Raw genomic sequence first — 19,973 nt, forward strand, 5'->3', positions numbered from 1 at the left:
ACTGCCTCTCATCCCAGCACAGTTGATCCCATTGCATCCTGGTAAATGCAGTTTGCTTACTGTCAAAGTTGCTGTAGTCTTTCACCAAAGTTGGTGCATGTAGTGCTGTTATCTCTAGACACGTGTTTCTGGGTTTGTATGATTAATGAATCATGAAACTCATTGTGTTTCTTTCCCCAGATAAACCATCAGCTGTCTTTCAATGCCTTGTACTGTATTGTGAGGCTACATGTATTAGTGAATTTGTCAGTAAATCAGATTTGAAATGCAAATTCTTCAACTGTCCATTCAAACTGAGGTTTTTATATAAATGTTTTCATGAATTATCTTTATTGATGCTGTCTCTTTCTCTTAGACATATTTCTAGTCAAGGTGTGTACCAGTGTCTGCAAATCAGCAGGGAGGCGCCAGGAAACTTGCGACACGCATCACAGTCCTTGCGCCACCAAAGATGCGCCGCATTTACAAAGCGCTGCATCATGGCGCAAGGAAATGTCGTAACGTTGGCGCAGTGCTGGAGTTGTGTCGCAGGCATGACGCAACTCCAGCACTGTACCAACCCTGCGCCGGAAATCCCCCCTGCACCTGAACGCCCACATGAAACCTGACGCAGGTTTCATGTGGCGCAGGGTTTTACAACGCGACGCATCTCCTTAGATGCGTCACGTTGTAAATCCCCTGCAGCATGGCGCTAGCTTTTCGCCACCGCTGCATCACAGAAGTGACGCAACAGCGGTGCAAAAGTAGCGCATGGGACTTGTACATCTGCCCCCAAGATACCTACAAAAGTTTAGTTTTGGAGATAAAAGTATGTGTCCCAAACCTGTCTGTAAGACTTGCCGGTCTTCTCCGCCTTCTCTCGCTTTATTATTTCATCCTTCAGCCTGAAAAAAAAAACATGACAGGAGAATAAGGAACAATTCCTCCAACAAACTTTCTGTCACAATTTGGGGTGTTATTGTGCATGTTTTCTTAATGTATATAAACTGTAGCACGCAAAGTAAAATGTAAGATGCTCTGATTCCTATAGGGGTCTTCCTTGCACTTCATAAAAATCTGAAAATAAAATTAAAAAAGACTAAGAAACAGTCCCGGCTCCTTAAGGGAGTGCTGCGGGCGGTGGGGCGGAGCGGGGCAGGGTGGAGGGGTAGTAAACTCCAACATACTGCCGACCGGAGTTAAGTACATAAATAAATAAAACAAATTACATTGCATGCGCTGCTACACCATTTGCAAGGGGTTGGGTCTGAAGGATGGTGGGAGTGGGGTGGCTGCCGATCTCTGTATTCACACCCAGCCTCCAATCTCAGCAGCACCCCTGGTGACATAACACAACTCCCACCCTCTCAAAAGATTTGACCTCAAATGCAGAGTACTGTGGGGGAGTAGTTAGTTGGTCGGCACGGGGGCATTTCAAAGTGTGAGACTATGGCACAAGTTAATTTATTTTTATTTTATTTATTTATTTAATGGATTTTTATATAGCGCAAACTGTACCCGAAGGTTTCAGAGTGCTTTACAATAGGACCAGTTACCTAAGGACTTCAGAGTACATGAGTTACATAAAAGATAAAAACTGAAAAACTCTAAATTCACATAAGAATGGTAGTAAGTATAAAAGCCTACTCCAGATTCTAGTGGTTAGAGTTACGAATTGTCCAGATGTCCTTCAGGCTTGTTGCGATGGTGGCTTACCAGCGGTGCCCTAGCACAATGAAGAAGCTGTCAAAACGCTTCAAAGCAGCTGCTTGGAGGCAGTAGAAGGATCCTGCCCCTTTGCCGCCTCGGTCTTCCATTCGTGTGCCACTGCGGTCGCGGCCACTCCACAAAGGCCCCCGCTCTGGATCAGGAGATCACCGGGAGGCAGCTGGCCAAGGATCAGGTCGAGCGCTGCCTCCTCCAAGCGGCACCCCCCGTTAGCCAAACAAAAACGCACACCTAAGAATCCCAGCTTGGGAAAGATATGCACCTGCCGGAGCAATGTCGAAAAACAAACTGTATCTAACTTCATGCAGGATGCCCGTGGTCCCTGCAGGGGACCCCGTAGGAGGGCAGCCCCTCGTAGTACATTTGAGGGAGCCGGGCAGCAGGACCCTGGGGGAGCGCGGTGCGGACAGGCCGCCGGTGAAGGGGGCGTGGCCCTGGTATCAAGGGCTCCCCCTCCTCACCTGCGTCCTTTTTTTCGCTGCTCCCCCCGCCAGGCAAGTCACGGAAGGCAGGTTGCTTCCAGGCCCATAGGTAGCCCCCCCCCCCTTTCTTCTCCATCCAGGACAAGGTTCACCCCCTTTTACATCGATTCCCCCTTTACATCGACGACGCCGCGTGATGACTCTGGTCTTGGCGGATTTGTGACTGGCGGTGAGTGTAGCGCTACTTCGGTACCCCCCCTCCGCCTACTCCTTCTTCATGGAGGTCGAGCAGTGCTAGGCGGCCCGCTTATCGTCGGGCCGCTGAGGAGGTGGGGGTAAACGGGCTGGTACCCCCTCCGCCTACTCCCTCTCCTTGGAGGTTGAGCCGGGCTAGGCGGCCCGCTTACCGACGGGCCGCTGAGGAGGTGGGGTGCACGTCGGTTTTGGGGGGGGCCAACCCCTTGCAGTCAACCTTCCTCGGTCGCGCTGGCAAGGGGTTACGGGCAGGCCTCATGGCGGGCCGGCAGAAGTGCATTAGAGGGGCAGTGCACAAAAAAGTTAAACGCGTGGAGTGACCAGCCCCGCCTCCCCCCCCGGCCGCCGCACACGCGTGGATTGCCCAGCGACCCCCCCGTCCGCCTCACTTGCGGGCGGGTAGAGCAACACTTGCGGTAGTGCCCAAAAAGCAAAACGCGGGGAGTGATCAACCCCCCCCGGCCGCCTCACGGCGGGCGGGTCGAGCCACGTGCGCTGTCGGCCGGGTCATGCGGGTCAGAGACCGGAGGGGCATGGGCATGCTTGGGTCAGGGGCATGCTTTGCTTTACTGCCTTTGGCTAAATAGGCATGTTTTCCAGGGCGGTAGCACGACACCTTACAGTCGCGGGCAGGCCTGGCCGGACAGGCGTTTACAGTCCAGGAACTCCTGAATCACCCCGCCTCACCGGGGGAGGGTCGGCGCGTTTAGTTTACGGCCCTCCAAGCCACAGAAGCCCGTTCCCAAGCATGGTGCCATTGTTTAATGAGTTGCTACCTCCCAGCCACAGCTGCGTGTGTCACGCGCCTGATACAGATGGCATTGGCGCTCGGCGATGTTACAGTTTGGTCATTTGTGCTTGCTTTTAAACACAAACAGCTAATGATTTTAAGATCTACGATCCAGCACCCCGAGCTGCATGCAAATAGCTTATTAAACGTTGTAAATGTTTTGCCGGTACCCTTTGCGGTATCCCATTGTGGTCACAGTGGTGAGACGTGGTAAATGTTTTGTCGGTACCCTCGCGGTGTCTCTCATTCCGGGCTCAGGGGTGAGGGCGGCGGCGCGGCATTTGTCGGGGGCCCATTAGAATTAATTTATTTACGGCAGTGATAATTATAAAGGGTTCGAGCCTCGGCATCGGTGCAACTTCAAAGCCTTGTGAGTTCGGGGTATTGAATAATTAAAATTAATCTCTAATGGGTGTTAGATGGCCGATGAAATCATTGTGAAAAAACTCAAGCCCGGGTACTCTCAGTTGCTTGGGGGCCGTTGTCGGGAAAGGGCATGCTTTAACTGCTTCAACGCGACTCTTGCCTGCCGCATGTTTGTTGCCAATTGTCACAGAAATTGTGGGCTCCTGTTAAACCCCCCGCACTCTGACCAGCGAATCATCATCCGCGTAGCACGTGAATGAGCCTGTTTACGCGCATATATCATAGTTAATTTTACTCTGCTTTACGCTGAGGTAACCAACATAGCAGCTGCAGCTACACGCAATTATTTGAGTTAGCGGTCTGGGGACAGGCTCCCCCCCCAGGTTATACCATGCCGGCCCCGGGTGGGGGTTGCTCGCTGTTTATAATAAATTTGTATACCCGCTCCTTATTTAGTTACTGTTCAATTCATACCCACTGCAATTATCAATTTAATAGGATTTCGGGCTGTTGCTAGCCCGATTTGTTCTGTGGCCGTGATTCCCGGTGTGTTCTATACACATTACCATGCCACAATTACAGCGCAACAATTACTGGGCTCATACGCTGAGCAGTACTCACGCATTCATTTGCCTTTAAGACCGACGTCGTGCCCGGAGTAGTCTGCGAAAGCCAATCCGCAAAACAAAGGTAATGGTAATAACAACAGCCTGCCAACAGTTCTGAGTGCATGAGAGGGACTTGAAAGGGGCAACATGTTCATTACAGGCAACAAGTTCGTTAAGATCAAGTATGCATTAATGCCCACACTCATACACCGAGGAGCGCAAATGATAATCAGTGTTCCTTATTACAGGCAGGGGGAAATAGCGATCAGCAGGAGCACAGAAGCAAAAGGTGACTCGCGCAGCGAAGTGGTAAGTGTGAGAGGAATACGCCAGGCGTTGTGATGCCCAATATAGGGCGATGCGTTAAAGTGATTGACACACGGGGGGGTCGGCAGACAATGTCAGCGCCCCGCATTCCCCCCCTCGCCAACACCAACTGCTCTCGGGAACGGAAGAGTGAATGTTTATATGTACCTTTTATCACAGTAGAGCCGGAACGGAGGACGTCAGGCAGAAATAGCGTTCGCTGAATAGCAAAGAAAGGACGGTGCGACGACAAGGGGGGCAATATATTGACGCGCAGGAGCAAGAAGTAAGTTGATCTCTGGCAAGGGAACGGTTACCGATAAGAGGGGTAACAAGAAAGGGGGGTAGTCAACTATCACATCGCGGCTCCCCCCGCCTCCCCCCGTTTATGGCAGAAGGATGGTATGGTAGCCAATGTACATTTATCTTGCAGATAGAGGCGGGACGGGGCCATGATGTCTGAGCAGAGATCCCCAGCGCTCTTCTCTACGTACCAAGACGAGGGAACAGATTCGGGACCATCTCCAGAGGCACAGGCAGCAACTTTTCTTCAGCTCGTCAAGACCAATGGCATGACAGGGGCAACGGAGCTGCTCAATGCCAGCAACACCGATTCGGGTGTCACAGTGACATTATAGCTATAGAGGAGGACGATACAGAAGGGTCAGGACACCCCAGGGCGTCCAAGAGATTTAAAATTGCCACAAACAAGCAATTCCCCCGACCGGCAAAAAACAAAGGCGGGGCCAAGACGACGGTCGCACCGATGCATGACGCGCCTGGAACGTCAGGCAATCGTAAAGCGGCACAACCCGCGGCGGAGTACGCCACGAAAAGCGATCTGGGTAAGATCCTGTTCACATTGCAAACTTTTATGACCGAAATGAAAGAGAGCGTATCGAACTTGGGAAGGGGGGCCTAGGGGCCGGCCAAAGTATGGGGGTCGGGGGGTCTGCCCCCAGATTACCGGCGCCGACCTCCCCGGCCACAGTGCCCCAGTCATCACGGGTCCCGCCGGCGCCTGCAGTGCCGCTTTCAGATAACAACTCCACACCTGATGTAACAGGGCCGGCATCCCAGCTGGCTCCGTTGGTACCCGTTTCTCCAGATACGCCAGCACCTATAACAATGGCGCAGAGTAATATTCAATCCCCCTCCTCAACCCCTCTAACCCCCCTCCCCTCAGCCACTCCATCGCCCACGGCACAGATACCTGTGCCGGCACTGACAACGCCAACTAGCGAAGAGGAGGAAGTGGTGTTAGATGCACCCTTGCTGTCGGGGCGCTCATCATTGTCCTGGGAAGTTCCACTGGCAGCAAAAGAACTGATCTGGAAGAGAGAATTCATCAACATTTTCTCCCTTCTCATGCTGGGGCAACAGGGCACAGATCTGCGCAGGGCAGGGCTAAAAGAAGACGAAAAAAATGTGAAGTTTCAGCAATGGCCTGAGAAAACAATTGACACATGGTTAGAGGCCTTTGCAATTTTATCGTCCGTAATAATGGAAACATTTTCAGATCAGGGCCCCGCTTTGGTGCAATATGGCAGGCTAATTCACAAGGAGGCAAAAAAGTGGGGTGGCGTGGGATGGTTAAACTATGACAGAGAGTTCAGGAAGAAGATGTCCAAATGCCCCAAAATGCGCTGGGATCACAAGGAGGTGCAACTTTGGATGGACCACATGGGGTCCAGGGCGCTGCAGGGAGCTGGGACAAGTGGCAAGGGGCAGTACGCGCAAGCAGCGTGTCAGGGTTCAAGCACCAGGCACCCAAGAGTCCACGGAAGTGAAGAGAAATCCCCTTAACCTCTAAAAAACAACCACAGGTATGATGTGTAACATACATGCCTATAGGCTGTTCTCTAAAAGTATGGGGGAAAATTCCAAGGAGTGTCCACCACTCTCCCCATACGTGGGGCGGAATCACAGGAGGAAAACAGGTCTGTCTGGTCACAAAATGCTGCAAGGAAACAAAAGGAGGGTACCAATACACTGTGCTATACATACAACCTAGAAAGACATTGACATGTGATTAGCATTGCATTTCACTTACCCCAGGTATGTCCCTGAGTGTCCCTGAAGAGAGAAGTGGGTAAGATACAGGACTCGTAAAGGCAGGAGTCCTGATGCACTGGGAGGGGCCACTAGATAACTCTCTCACACGACATTCAACCATTCAGACCAAAAGAAAAAATGGCTAGAGAAATAATAAGGTAAGTAAACCTTGGGAATGGAGGAGCAATGGCCGGCTCTTCTGGAGCAACGAAGAGCGGAGCATCTACTCTCTCAAGAGAGGCGAAGCCCGGCCCTGGACCAAGCGCCGGGCGGAGCGACACTCTCTCGGTATGGGGATAAGTAAATATAACTTCTCTAGCCGTTCGCAAAAGGTGTATGAAACTCGGCACAAATCTTGACTTCAAAGCCGAAATGTTCACCGAGCGGGGAAGAGAGCTCAATATACAAAAAATGCGGGTAAATCAAACTTAGGTTTCTCAGCCGAGACGTGCACCGAGAGGTGCGTGAGGTAACATGAACCGGCTTTCTCTCTAGAGCCGGGGAAGAAACGGAATGCGGGGAAATCCGTGTCAGGATAAGTATCTCTGCAAACTTCCCAATCGATATCTTTTAGGAGAGCGGAGAATTCTGGCTGGACGAAGGAAACAAGCAACACGCTAGGGGGAATGGCGTTTGCAACAAACAGGAACAAGGAAGGGGGCGTGGTCACGGCAGTAAGCCAAGCGTCTTTTCCTAGGTAGAGCGTCCCTTTACGTGGTCCAGGGATCGTCTCTAAAGAGCATACTCTGTATACTCCATGGGGGAATGTGGCAAAAGGGACACAGGGTTTGCTTCTAACCACATGTCAATATCTCAACCTAGCCCTTGTTGCTATCCTCCAACCCCTAACACAGCGACAACAGACAAAGTTACACGCAACAGCAGCGGCACAGCGAGCAAGGTACCACTACATTTCGGGGTGGACACCGGGGGAGGGGGCAGAAAGGGGTTGGCGGTAGAACACAGCCCGGAACTTGCAGGTTATTCAACAATGGTCACTGCCACTGGGGGAGAACCTGCAAGTTCTCACATGCATGCAGCAATTGCGGAGGGCAACACCAGGCTGGAGCATTCAGGAACAACAGAGGACAGACACAGAGAGGGCAGCATGGGGGGAGGGGGGCCTGGGCAGGCCAACTAACAGCATGGCGCGCCCCTGCCATCCACCCCCCCCAGACATGGCTCCCCCCCCCTTTAACACCACGCCACCTGATCCAGGCACACCCCTCACCAGCGACACAGGCGATAGCAGTAAAGGGGCCCTCACCTATTAGATTGGACCACTTGATTCCCTTACTGAACAAATATCCCAACAAAATTGACGGGAGGCTGCTACTTGGGGGTTTTGCTGAAGGTTTCCTGATACCTATCATAGAGATCCAACAAGCGCGAGATGCAGAGAACCTAAAATCCGCTAAAGAAAGACCAGAGGTAGTGAGAGCTAAGGTCTTCAAGGAGATCGAATTAGGCAGGGTAGCGGGTGCCTTCCCGGAGCCCCCCCCTCGAGCATTTTGTAGTTTCCCCCCTGGGTATAGTTCCAAAGAAAGAACCTGGGGCTTTCAGACTGATACATCACTTGTCATACCCCGAGGGTGAGTCTGTCAACCACAACCTGGCAGATGGAGTTTGTTCAGTATCATACTGCTCATTTGACATAGCAATGGATTTGGTAAGACGGGCTGGCAAGGGGGCATGGTTAGCCAAAGCAGACATAGAATCGGCCTTCCGCCTACTGCCAGTACACCCAAGCAGCCAGCACCTGTTGGGCTTCAGGTTAGGACAGGAGTACTACTATGACAGGTGCACGCCAATGGGGTGCTCCATATCTTGTGCATTTTTCGAGGCTTTTAGCACTTTCCTGCAGTGGGTACTGGAAGCAACAGAAGGGGTGGGAACCATGACGCACTACCTTGACGATTTCATGTTCGTAGGGAGCAAAGACTCGCAAGATTGCGGAAATGCATTAGCTAAATTCCAGAATGTTACCAGGCAGCTAGGTGTTCCTTTGGCCCCTGAGAAGACGGTAGGGCCAGCGCAAGTCTTAACTTTCTTGGGAGTGGAGATAGACACCAGGGCAGGTGAAGCCAGACTCCCTCCGGACAAGGTCAGCGAGATAGCGGCACTAATTCGGGCAATGCTGGGGCAAGGGAAAGTGTCATTGGAGGACATACAGAGTTTACATGGCAGGCTAAGTTTTGCCACCAAAGTGATCCCCGCTGGTAGGGCCTTTGCGCGCAGGCTAGCCAGGGCAGCTGCCAAGATAAATAGAAAACATCATAAAGTAAGGCTCAGCAATGGAGTGAAAGAGGACCTACGGATTTGGGGGGAATTCTTGGAGCAATTCAATGGGTCTGCAATATGGAGAGCCCCCTAGACCAGCAGCCAGGAACTGACATTTTTTACCGATGCATCAGGCAGGGAGGGTTTTGGCGCAATTTTGGACAGGTAATGGTGCGCGGAGAAATGGCCAAACGCATGGAGGAAGAAAATAATAACGACCAACATAACAGTCTTGGAATTATTCCCCATCGTGGTGGCTTTCCACCTCTGGCCGGCTATGCTCTCAGCTAGGAGGGTGGTCCTGTGGTCCGACAACCTGGCTGTAGTACAAGCAATTAACACACAGTCCGCTAGCTGCGCGCTAGTACTGTGCCTGCTCAGGGAGCTAGTGAGGGTATGCCTATACAACAATGTAGAGTGTAGAGCTAGACACATTCCAGGGTCACTAAACACTGCGACTGACGCTCTCTCCCGTTTTCATTGGAAGTGTTTCCGGGAGGCATGGCCGAGAGTGAGGGAAGAGATGACACCTTTCCCGGCCCAGCTCTGGCACCTGCTGCAGTGGCGCAGCGCATTAGAGAGCTAGGTGAGCTGGCTTTGGGCCCCTGGACAATGAGGAGGTACCAGTCGTGTGTGGAAAAATTCTGTGAAATCATGGGCCCGTGGGAATAAGCAAATTACAACAGGGTCGACAGGGTGCAGGCGTTCATGATTTGGGCCAAAGATGGAGGGAAGAGCCACTCATTGATGGCGGGCCACCTATCGGCCATTGGGCATCATGCCAGGTTACTAGGGCAGGAAGACCCCACCGTTTCTTTCACAACCAGGGCGGCACTCAAAGGTTAGGCCAGAATAGTGCCCAAGTCTCCTGACCTCCGGGCTCCCATTGACTATGAGACTCTCCAAGGAATTATAGAAGCCCTCCCTTCCGTCGCCCAGTCCGGGTAGGAAGCAAAACTCTTTGCCGCCACTTTTAGTTTAGCGTTCTTTGGGGCTTTCAGAATAGGTGAAATTGTAGCAAGGTCCAAGACGGAGACCTCCCCCAAAGCTTTGCTGATGCGGGACGTACGACTGTCCGCAGAATCTGTAGAGATCCTCTTACGCTTTTCAAAAACGGATCAAAAAGGCAAAGGGAGGGGGATCTCACTGCACCGCCTGGGGAACGACAGGTATTGCGAGGTAGCACTGCTGGCCGCCTTCTTAGCCATACGCCCACTATCAGATGGTCTATTGCTTCTACATCTGGACGGGTCCCCAGTCACCAAATACCAGGTGGAACACATGATGCAGCGTTGCCTTTTCAGGGCGGGATACACGTTAAAGGGTGTTAAGTACAGCTCCCATTCATTCAGGATTGGGGCGGCAACAACTGCATTCAAGGAAGGGTTACCCGCAGAGGAGATCAAGAAGTTGGGGCGGTGGAAGTCAAACTGCTACAAAACCTATGTACGACCAGTAAGTGTGATTCAGCCCTTTACAGGGAACAATGCAGGGATCTGTTAGACATTACAAAAATGTTGATATGAATATGCGCCGCTATGAAAAGGGCGTCTGTAATTTGTGTGAAGTGTGGAATAAAACGTAGTTTGCCAAATCACTGTGTTTTATTGCAGGCACAAATGTGTGGGTTATGGGGCACTCCTATGTTGCAAGAACGGCAAGATGGGTGAAAGCAATTCCGTGGAAACATGGTTTCAGCAACACCACCATATCCTGGTTTGGAGTGCCGGGAATGCACTGGGCAGATCTAGTAGGAACACTGCGCAGAACTTTGAAGGAGGGTAGACCACGGCCCAACATCTTGGTGGTGCACCTGGGGGGGAATGATTTAGCAACGATAGGGAAGAGGCACCTGTTGCAAGTGAGGAGGGTAGACTTAAGCACATTAAGCAGCGAGCTGGGCCCTTGCAGAGTCTGGTGGTCAGAGATAACACCAAGGCCCATATGGCACGGAGCTAGATCGCAGGAAGCATTGGAAGTAGCCCGCAGGCGAGTAAATGCGGCCATGAGGAAATTTACGGAAATGCGGGGGTTGGGTTTCATTAGGCACGGCCTGCTGCATGCGAAATCTATAGGTTGCTGGGATTCGGACGGGGTCCATTGGTCCACGGTAGGCATGGCGATATTCTTGCTAGATCTAGGGGAAGCGCTAGAAGTAGCAGGATGTAGGTAGAAATAGTGGTGGGGGCTCTGGGTGCAGCGGCAGCCACACCCAATGCTGTGGAGGAGTTACAGGCGATCCCACATCAGGAAGGCGCCGGAACAGGAAACTGAAGCCTCCAGGACAAGCACAAGCGTGCATAAGTCATACATGCTCTAAGAGGTCCTTCTTGGGAACTTGGAGTACGACGGCGCCCCGTTAGTCCTTAGGGCTGTTGTAAACCTGAGCAACCGGGGGCTTGCTATACTTAGCTCCGCCAGGCTGGAGAAGGTGTGAGTCACTCTTCCTTGTTCAGTGGGCGGAGTTATGGTGGACGTTAGGTTCACCGGTGGGAGTGTAAGTGCTCCCAGGGTACATCACCGGGCTATGGCCGCTGGTGAATTTTGGCTAAACTTCAGGTGCCCAGCAACTAGGGGTTGCGGGGCGGATAGGGATCGCCTGTAAGTTAACCCACCTTTTTTTATTTGTTGTTACAAATAAACCTGCAATTCCTTTTCCAAACATCACTGTGTTTGTGTCCTTTGTAATGTGCGGGTTGCTGCGGGGGCGGCGTCACGATAAAAGTACTTAAGAGCTCGCAGCACTCAAGAATTCACAGTTTGGCAGGCAGAGGGTGTGAGAGAGTGGCCATAGTTTTATAAAAGAAGAGAGCGAGGGAAGACCCGGGCAGCTGTGAGGGGGAACCAGATGTCCAAGGGACGCACTCCTCGTCCAAAAGTACAGATGTTTGAGGGCAAAATCTCGGGGACGTTGCCATGTGTTTGTAAACATGGTGGGATGTCAGCCCTCACGTTTTCAGAACAGAGGACACAACCCACCATACCCATGAAACCACTCAGCGTGACATACCTTACGCTGCCCCATGGAAGTAAAAGATGCCCTGATTAAGAAAGTGTCCTGAGTTCAAGCCAATAGTAGTAAGTGTTATATACACATCCTAATTCGCACCATGAAGATTTGAGGTGCTATTCTGCACTGAATCTGAGAGGGCACCACAGGTGGCAATCAGATTGTGTCAAGTTAATAAGGTCCTTTGCATGCCCACCGGGAGGTGGCCAATAATGCTACGGCTCGCTGCAGCCTTCACAAGGCACTCAATCATGGAGGCCCACCATGCCTTGGCTTCCAAAAGGCAGCCACAGGGTCACTGGATTATACTGCAAGAGGGTCATCAGATGCCTTCGGGGCGCCTTCTTCTGAAAGTCCCCAGATTTTGCAAATCTCAGACTGGAGGCTGCTCCTTTTCAGTCTATATTTCAGTTTGGAAGAAGTTACCAAAGCAACTTCAGTTTTGTTACACCCATCCTTCCTTCTGAAACAAGCTACCAACTTTACTCTTTGAATAGTGCAGCACAGTTGATGTTCTACTATTGACGCTGGGTGGTCTTAGGGTGACAGTGTTCTTTATAAATCTCAGACTGGAGGCTGCTCCTTTTCAGTCTACATTTCAGTTTGGAAGAAGTTACCAAAGCAACTTCAGTTTTGTTACACCCATCCTTCCTTCTGAAACAAGCTAACGACTTTACTCTTAGAATAGTTCAGCACAGTTGATGTTCTACTATTGACGCTAGGTGGTCTTAGGGTGACAGTGTTCTTTATAAATACATTTTATACAACAAAAAACAAGCTTTCTCCTGCACTGGTGTAACAGACCTTGAGGGGGCCCCTGCAAGCTACGTGGAGGGCCCCCCTCCAGACTCAATCCGGGGCTCTCCTGCCAGAGTACTGTGCTGAGGGGGCACCCTGGAGAATGGGGGGCCCACCGCACCCCACAGCTGCGGGGGCCTGTGGTACGCCACTGTTCTCCCGCTAAATCCTAAAGGCATGGTCCCTCCTCCAAGCAGGAGCATCTCAAGACCCATGTCTTCAAGCAATCCTCCCTCTCTATGTAGCCTCCACTCTAAGACTTTCTGAAGAGTGTGATGCCATAAAATGCATTCATCCAATGGCTCAGCTTGTTTTTCTCCCTCACAAGTCCACCACCTCACATCATGCACCCTCCCCACTTTCAAGTGTAGCTTCTACCCCAGTATTTGATCACCACCGTTCCCGCAGCCCAGTATCTGATACTGCCACTCACCATCTGGCCTTCGCCATATCATGCCTCACAGCAACCCCTATCTGTTACCTGCCCTGTTTCCCCATTCCATGTCTTCATCCATCTACCCAACACCTCCCCTATCCCTTAACAGGCACGTCATATCTACCTTTAGTGTCTTCTCCACTGCCTATGCTCCGGTCTCTGACACTCCTGGCCCCCCCCCTTCCCCGTTGTGTTTCTGTACAAGGTTTGGTCTCTTTGTAGCTTCGTTCGCTGTTTAATGGTCCAAATACATACATGCATGCACCTCCACATTGCCTCTCACTGGCCTCCCCTACCCCAATGGGAGTGGGTAGTACTAGTTCAATCAATCAATCAGTGGTTTAGGTTCCAGGTTTTAGCAGTGATGTGGGAAAAAGCTCTCCTGCCTGTTCTGCTTCTGCGGATGTGGGAGACCTCCGCCAGGGCAAGGTCAGCTGAGCAGAGGTTTCTCTTGGGTACGTGGAAATATACTCAGTCGTTGAGGTATTTGGGTCCGATGTTGTTGAGGGATTTGTAGGCGTGGGTGAGGAGTTTGTAGGTGATCCTCTTCTCGACGGGGAGCCAGTGAAGGGTTCGGAGGTGTTGGGTCATATATTTGTGGCGCGGTGTCCCTAGGACGATTCTGTCTGCAGCGTTCTGGATGGTCTGGAGCTTGCTTAGGAGAATTTTGTTGATTCCGGCGTTTAGGGTGTTGCCGTAGTCAAGTCTGCTGGTGATGAGTGCTTGGGTGATGGTCTTTCTGCAGTCGGGGGGATCCATTTGAAAGTCTTGCGGAGGATGCAGAGGCGTTTGAAACTGGTGGAGGAGACAGCGTTGATCTGGCGGTTCATGGAGAGGGAGGAGTCAAGGATAATGCTGAGGTTCCGAGCGTGGTCAGTTGGGGTGGGTGGGCTCCGGAGGGCAGAGGGCCACCAGGTGTTATCCCATGCGGAGGTGCAGGGTCCGAGGAGGAGGACCTCGGTCTTCTCGAAGTTTTTGCTTTAGGCTGCTGTCCTTCATCCAAGCTGCTACACTTCTCATTCCTTCTTGGAAGATGAGTATGGTGATTTCTGGGTTCTTGGTGAGGCAGAGGATGAGTTGGGTGTCGTAGGCGTAGGATGCGACGCTAAGCCCGTGCTGTCTGACGATGGCAGCGATGGGGGCCATGTAGGTGTTGAAGAGCGTTGGGCTTAGTGAAGATCCCTGGGGTACTCTGCAGACGATGTCAGTGGGGGCGGAGAGGAAAGGGGGGAGTCTGATCCTCTGGATTCTGCCAGAGAGGAAGGATCGGATCCAGTTGAGGGTGGATCTTTGAATTCCTGCGTTGTGGAGTCTGGTGGCTAGTGTGCGATGCGAGACGGTGTTGAAGGCTGCGGAGAGGTCAAGGAGGATGAGGGCTGCAGTGTGTCCATGGTCGAGCAGCATGCGGATGTCGTCGGTGGCAGCGAGGAGGGCAGTCTCTGTGCTGTGGTTGCTGCGGAAGCCAGATTGGGAAGCGTCTAGGATGCATTTTTCTTCGATGAAGGCGGTTAGCTGGGCGTTCATGAGTTGTTAGGTGACTTTGGCAGCGAACGCCAGGAGACATATAGACTGGTAGTTCTTCAGGTCCGTTGGGTCGGCCGTTGTATTCTTGAGGAGGGGTTTCACCTCTGCGCGTTTCCAGTATTCAGGGCAGGTGCCGGATGTGAGGGAGGAGTTGATAGTGTCCTACTTCGGGATCGATGGCAGCGGCGGCCCTGTGGAAGATGTGGGGGGGGCAGGTGTCCGTAAGGGCTCCTGAATGTGTATTCTTCATGGTTGAGGAGAAGAGCTCGGCAGACGCCGTAACCCAGGAGGTGATGGTCGGCTTCTTGACGGTGGTGGGTGGTGTGGTGATGTCTTCTGCAGGCTCGCTTAAATTGTCGTATAGGGCCTGGATCTTCAGGTGGAAGTAGGAGCTGAGTTTGTTGCATAGTTCCTGGGAGGGTGCGATGTCAGTGGCTTCGCTGGATGGTTTTGCGAACTGCTGAATGACTTTGAACAGCTCATTCATGTTGGATACGTTGGTCTTGACTTTGTCTCTGATGAAGGTTCTTTTGGTGTCCCTTATACGCTGGTGGTAGTCCTTCATGGCGATCTTGTGAAGGTTTCGCGCTTCCGTGGCATTCAGGTTCCGCCAGGTTTTCTCCAAACGTCTGCAGGTGCGCCTGGCTTCTTGGAGTTCGGAGGTGAACCAGGCGGCCTTTGGCGGGCGTTGTTTGGCGGTGTGCCGGAGAGGTGCCAACTTGCCAGCACAGCAAGAGACCCAGCGGTGGAATTCCCTGGCTGCGGAGTAGGGGTTGGTGGTAGACCTGGGGGGTCTTGGAGGAGGGTGGAGTTCAGGTGTTCCTCGGTGACCTTGCTCCAGTTCTGTTGAGGCAGGCGCAGGGCAGGCTTGGGTGCGGTGGCGTTGTTGACAGTGAAATGGACGCAGTGGTGGTCTGTCCAGAGGGGCTGGGTGGTGTGGCTGAAGCGGATGTTAGATCCTCCTGCAAAGATGGGGTCGAGGGTGTGTCCAGCTCTGTGGGTCGGCCTGTTGAGAAGCTGTTTCAGTCCTAGGTGGGCGAGGTTCTCGAGGAGAGTGGTGGAATCGAGATCCTGGTTGTTCTCGAGGTGGAAGTTCAGGTCCCCGAGTAGGATGTAGTCGGTGGAGGTGATGGCGTGGGGTGCGGCGAGCTCGGTGATGGTGGTTGCGGGCTGGGCGCGGGGTCCCGGTGGTCTGTAGATGAGGGTTCCGCATAGCGTGGTCCTGGGTCTGGAAGTGGAGGTGTTCTGTGTTGGAGTGTGGGTCGCTGGGGCTGGATGTGGAGAGCCAGAGGGGCATCTTGTGTGCGATGGCGATTCCTCCTCCCGGGAGGTGTGGGCGGTGCTTTCTCTGGATCTTGTAGCCATCAGGGATAGCTCTGGCGATGTCGGGCCGGAGGTGGCGCAGGTCCAGGTTTCCATGCAGAATGCGATGCCGGGCGAGAGGGTGTCGATCAAGTCCCAGATCTCCACGGCGTGACGGTGTAGGGAGCGCATGTTGAGAAGGATGCAGTTGAGGGTTTCAGTGGGTCGTTCAGTGGGAGGTCCTTCGGTGGCTGTGGGCGTCATGTCGATGGTAAAGGATCTTCGGCAGTGCCCGGATGAGAACTGCCCATGGGTCTTGCTGGGAGCGGATTTTACGCAATCGGTATGTGTGAACTGGGTCTACAGCTGGGGTGTGGACCTCCAGAGCAGCGCTCCATCTACCAGCAGCAGTCTCCCTACCTCTTCCATCCAAAGAAAAATGTTAAACACTTGTTCTGAAGGCTGCTGGTGCCCTTGCCTGCTTTTTTTTTCTTTCTATAGCGGTCCATAATCTTGCCCCCCACACCTTCCCAAATATTCAATATAAAGACAATTAAGGAGGACAAGTGGGAGGCATGCCTTAATCGGCCCACCCACCTTCCTCCTACTCCTCCCAAATTATCAATAGTTAGACACCTAAAGAAGACGCTTGGGAGGGGGTGCCAACGTTGCTTTTACCCAGAGTGTTCCCTGAGCAAAGGCTGGCTCAGGACAACCCTCTCACCTAGCCCTGAGAGGCTTGGTACACTCCTTAAGAAGCCAGAAAGGCTTTGCCTGTTAATGCTATAGTGGGGTGCCCCTCTGGACCTGCCCTCAGAAGATGGGCATGGTGGTCAGCAGGTTTACACTTATTGCTTACAGTGGGATGCCCCTCTGAGGCTTGGTATGGTCCTTTGCAGGGTACAAGTCCTAAACAAAGAAGTGGGGGGACTAACTTAGTTAATCAGTATGCAAGTGGCATCACAAAGCGTGGCATCGCAAGCGTGCGACATCACGGCGCCTGACATCACATTGCGTGACATCAAAGGAACTGGCATCACAAGAAGTGATATCAGATTTTAAGCCCTCACATATATGTTAAGCAGGTGTATCATGAGCACATTTCGAGTATACTTGCAAACCCTCCTGATTTAGGCAGAAGATTCACACTTTTGTACGCTACATATAAAACAATGTTACCTTTTGTCAGCATTAAGCTTTCTCTAGCCCTAGTGCTTTAAAAGGAATAGTGATATTCAAATTATTACAAGGCCTCCTCAAGGGTAATAAGCTTATATAAATGCAATTTATTTTGTGCAAATACTGGGAAAGGCCAACACACCTGACGTTCTAACAGTGCATGAAAATCTCCTAAACAGAGCATGAATAAAGTGAAAAGCTGCCGCTCCTAAGTATGTGTGAAGTGCTAACAAAGTGCTAGCTTTTGTTTCCCCTCTGCTGCATTTGCATCAGGTGTGAGGCTCCTGACTGCTGCCAGCCAGGAAACTCCAACAAAAGGAGGCTTGATGACCCCCGAGAATCGGCCTTTGTTGTGGCCGAGTATTCCAGCGGGAGTCAGAAAATAGAGAGCCCCATCCCCGCCTGCACGTTGTTGTGATGGAAAGCAGATAACAACGTGTAGGCGCAACTGAATGTGTCCCGGTGTTTGGAAATTACACCGGGACGAATTCAGCATCTTTTTTAGTGGGGCCCACCTTCTTGGCAGGGTGGACGGCATCCACCCTGTGAAAGAAGTGGGGGGACGCCGTCCACCAGCGTCGACCCCTGACTCGAGCCCTGGTCCTTTGGTGTCACAAAGGTTGCCAGCTGTTGCTAGATAATAATGCGGTCCTTCGAAAGACCCCCTCAGACACCAGCCCCTTACTTCTTTTGCAGCCGCTGGATTTTGTCGCTAAAGTTGAGGCGGTCGGCCTCGACGCGGGTCTTCTCGTTGGTGAGCTGGTCCTAAGTATGTGTGAAGTGCTAACAAAGTGCTAGCCTTTGTTGCCCCTCTGCTGCATTTGCATCAGGTGTGAGGCTCCTGACTGCTACCAGCCAGGAAACTCCAACAAAAGGAGGCTTGATGACCCCCGAGAATCGGCCTTTGTTGTGGCCGAGTATTCCAGCAGGAGTCAGAAAATAGAGAGCCCCATCCCCGCCTGCACGTTGTTGTGATGGAAAGCAGATAACAACATGCAGGCGCTGCTGAATGTGTCCCGGTGTTTGGAAATTACACCGGGACGAATTCAGCATCTTTTTTAGTGGGGCCCACCTCCTTGGCAGGGTGGACGGCATCCACCCTGTGAAAGAAGTGGGGGGACGCCGTCCACCAGCGTCGACCCCTGACTCGAGCCCTGGTCCTTTTGGTGTCACAAAGGTTGCCAGCTGTTGCTAGATAATAATGCGGTCCTTCGAAAGACCCCCTCAGACACCAGCCCCTTACTTCTTTTGCAGCCGCTGGATTTCGTCGCTAAAGTTGAGGCGGTCGGTCTCGACGCGGGTCTTCTCGTTGGTGAGCTGGTCCACCTGCCTGCGCAGCTCGCGCTGCTCCTCCTCGTACAGGTCGCCCACGCGGGACTTGCCCCCTGGTCCTTCCGCTTCTCCAGCTCGGCCACGAGGCTCTTGTTCTGCTGCTCCAGGAAGCGCACCTTGTCGATGTATTTGGCGAAGCGGTCGTTCAGCTGCTGCATATCGACCTTCTCGTTGATGCAGGTGAACATAAACTCCTGATTGGTGGCATCAGCCAGGGAGGAGTCCAGACTGTTCATGTTGCTGCTGCGGTGCTCCCCTGTGCTTCTCCGTGCTCCTCTCTGGTGCGCTCAGTCAGTGCTGAGGAGCGGCCGGGGACCTCTTTTAATACTCTCATGAGGGGACCGCATCCGCAGAGGCAGCGACCACAGCCAATGGGAGGCCGGAGCGGCTCCAATCTGCCAATCAGCGCCAGGGTGTGACCAGGACCTTCCGGGCAGGACCTGCAGCAGGTCCAGGGTGCAGCGGCTGGGCAGAGGTGGGGCTTGTCCCAAATTCTGTCTGCACTGGGAGGGAGGCGGGCCCCACAGCACAGTGCTAGAAGGAGAGACAGCTGCATCACAGTCATGAAAAGAAAGTTTAACGTCGCATGCTCCGCATCTTAACATTTTGAGACTCACGAGACAGGCAATGTCGGTAGTGCATCTTTTTCCGAAGCCTCTCGCCCTTCTCGCTATATTGCAGCCCAAATATGTGGATTACTTCCTAGTACAGAGCCCATTCCTGCAACGCCACTCTTTATTAAGCCCCCCCATGGCATTAAAGAGGGCCCCCTGCCCAGCATACATCCCTCTCTGGCCACCTAGGTAGAGGATGGGGAGAGCAGCTGAAGGATGCCTGCGCGGGTGCGCAAGTAACAGTAAAAGCAAAATGTGTATGTGTGTATGTGTCTTGTAAAGCGCACTGCTGCCCTGAGGCGTCGTGGCGCTGTAGACCGCTGGGGAACCCGTCCTGGCTATCCCTGTGAGATGGTCCCTACTGGGTATCAAGGTGAAACCAGGCATCCCCAGCGAATGTGGGGGGCCGTTGTAGAGATGAGGCAAGCTAATGCCCAGAGTTGCCGAGTGTGATCCCTGGTTAGAGAAGGCACCGAGGCGAGAATTATCGAGTCCGCTGACCCTGGTCCACGACCCTGCCGTGTCGGGAATTGAACCCTGGTCCCCGGCCCTTCTCTGCTTCCGGGTCTGCCGCCTTTAACCAGTGAGCCACACCACTGTGTGGTGTTAAAGAGGACAGTTCAGACACGGGATGCCCCCAAGTGAGGAAAGCAGCCGTGACGACCATCAAAGCTGAGATTATGAAACATCCCTTGGGTGAACAAGAGACTCGCTCCGTGGCAGTCCCCACACCTCCCCAGGTGCCGGGAGGCAGCACGCACCACTCACTGAGAGTTATCAATTCTACGCCTCTTTTTGTTGCTAAATGTGCTGATCACAAATTTCTCCCTTGGCGCAAATAACCTAGTGCGAAATTCAGCATCCCTCTTTAATATTACATTTTACAGCATTTTTACATGCACCACGCTATATGGTGCTTCCGGAAAAATTGAAAATAATCAGTTACATAAAAAAACAGAGGTGTTAAAATTGAATAAGAACATTGCCGC

The 19,973-nt window shown here is 52.5% G+C and overlaps 1 pseudogene; it reads right to left on the minus strand.

Moving 5' to 3' along the window:
- The window catches only part of LOC144784141 (vimentin-like), a 111,822-nt pseudogene extending 93,216 nt beyond the window's left edge, over positions 1-18,606 (minus strand).
- Positions 18,607-19,973: the final 1,367 nt, after the last annotated feature.

The sequence above is a fragment of the Lissotriton helveticus genome, chromosome 10 (assembly GCF_964261635.1).
Source record: "Lissotriton helveticus chromosome 10, aLisHel1.1, whole genome shotgun sequence".
NCBI lineage: Eukaryota > Metazoa > Chordata > Amphibia > Caudata > Salamandridae > Lissotriton > Lissotriton helveticus.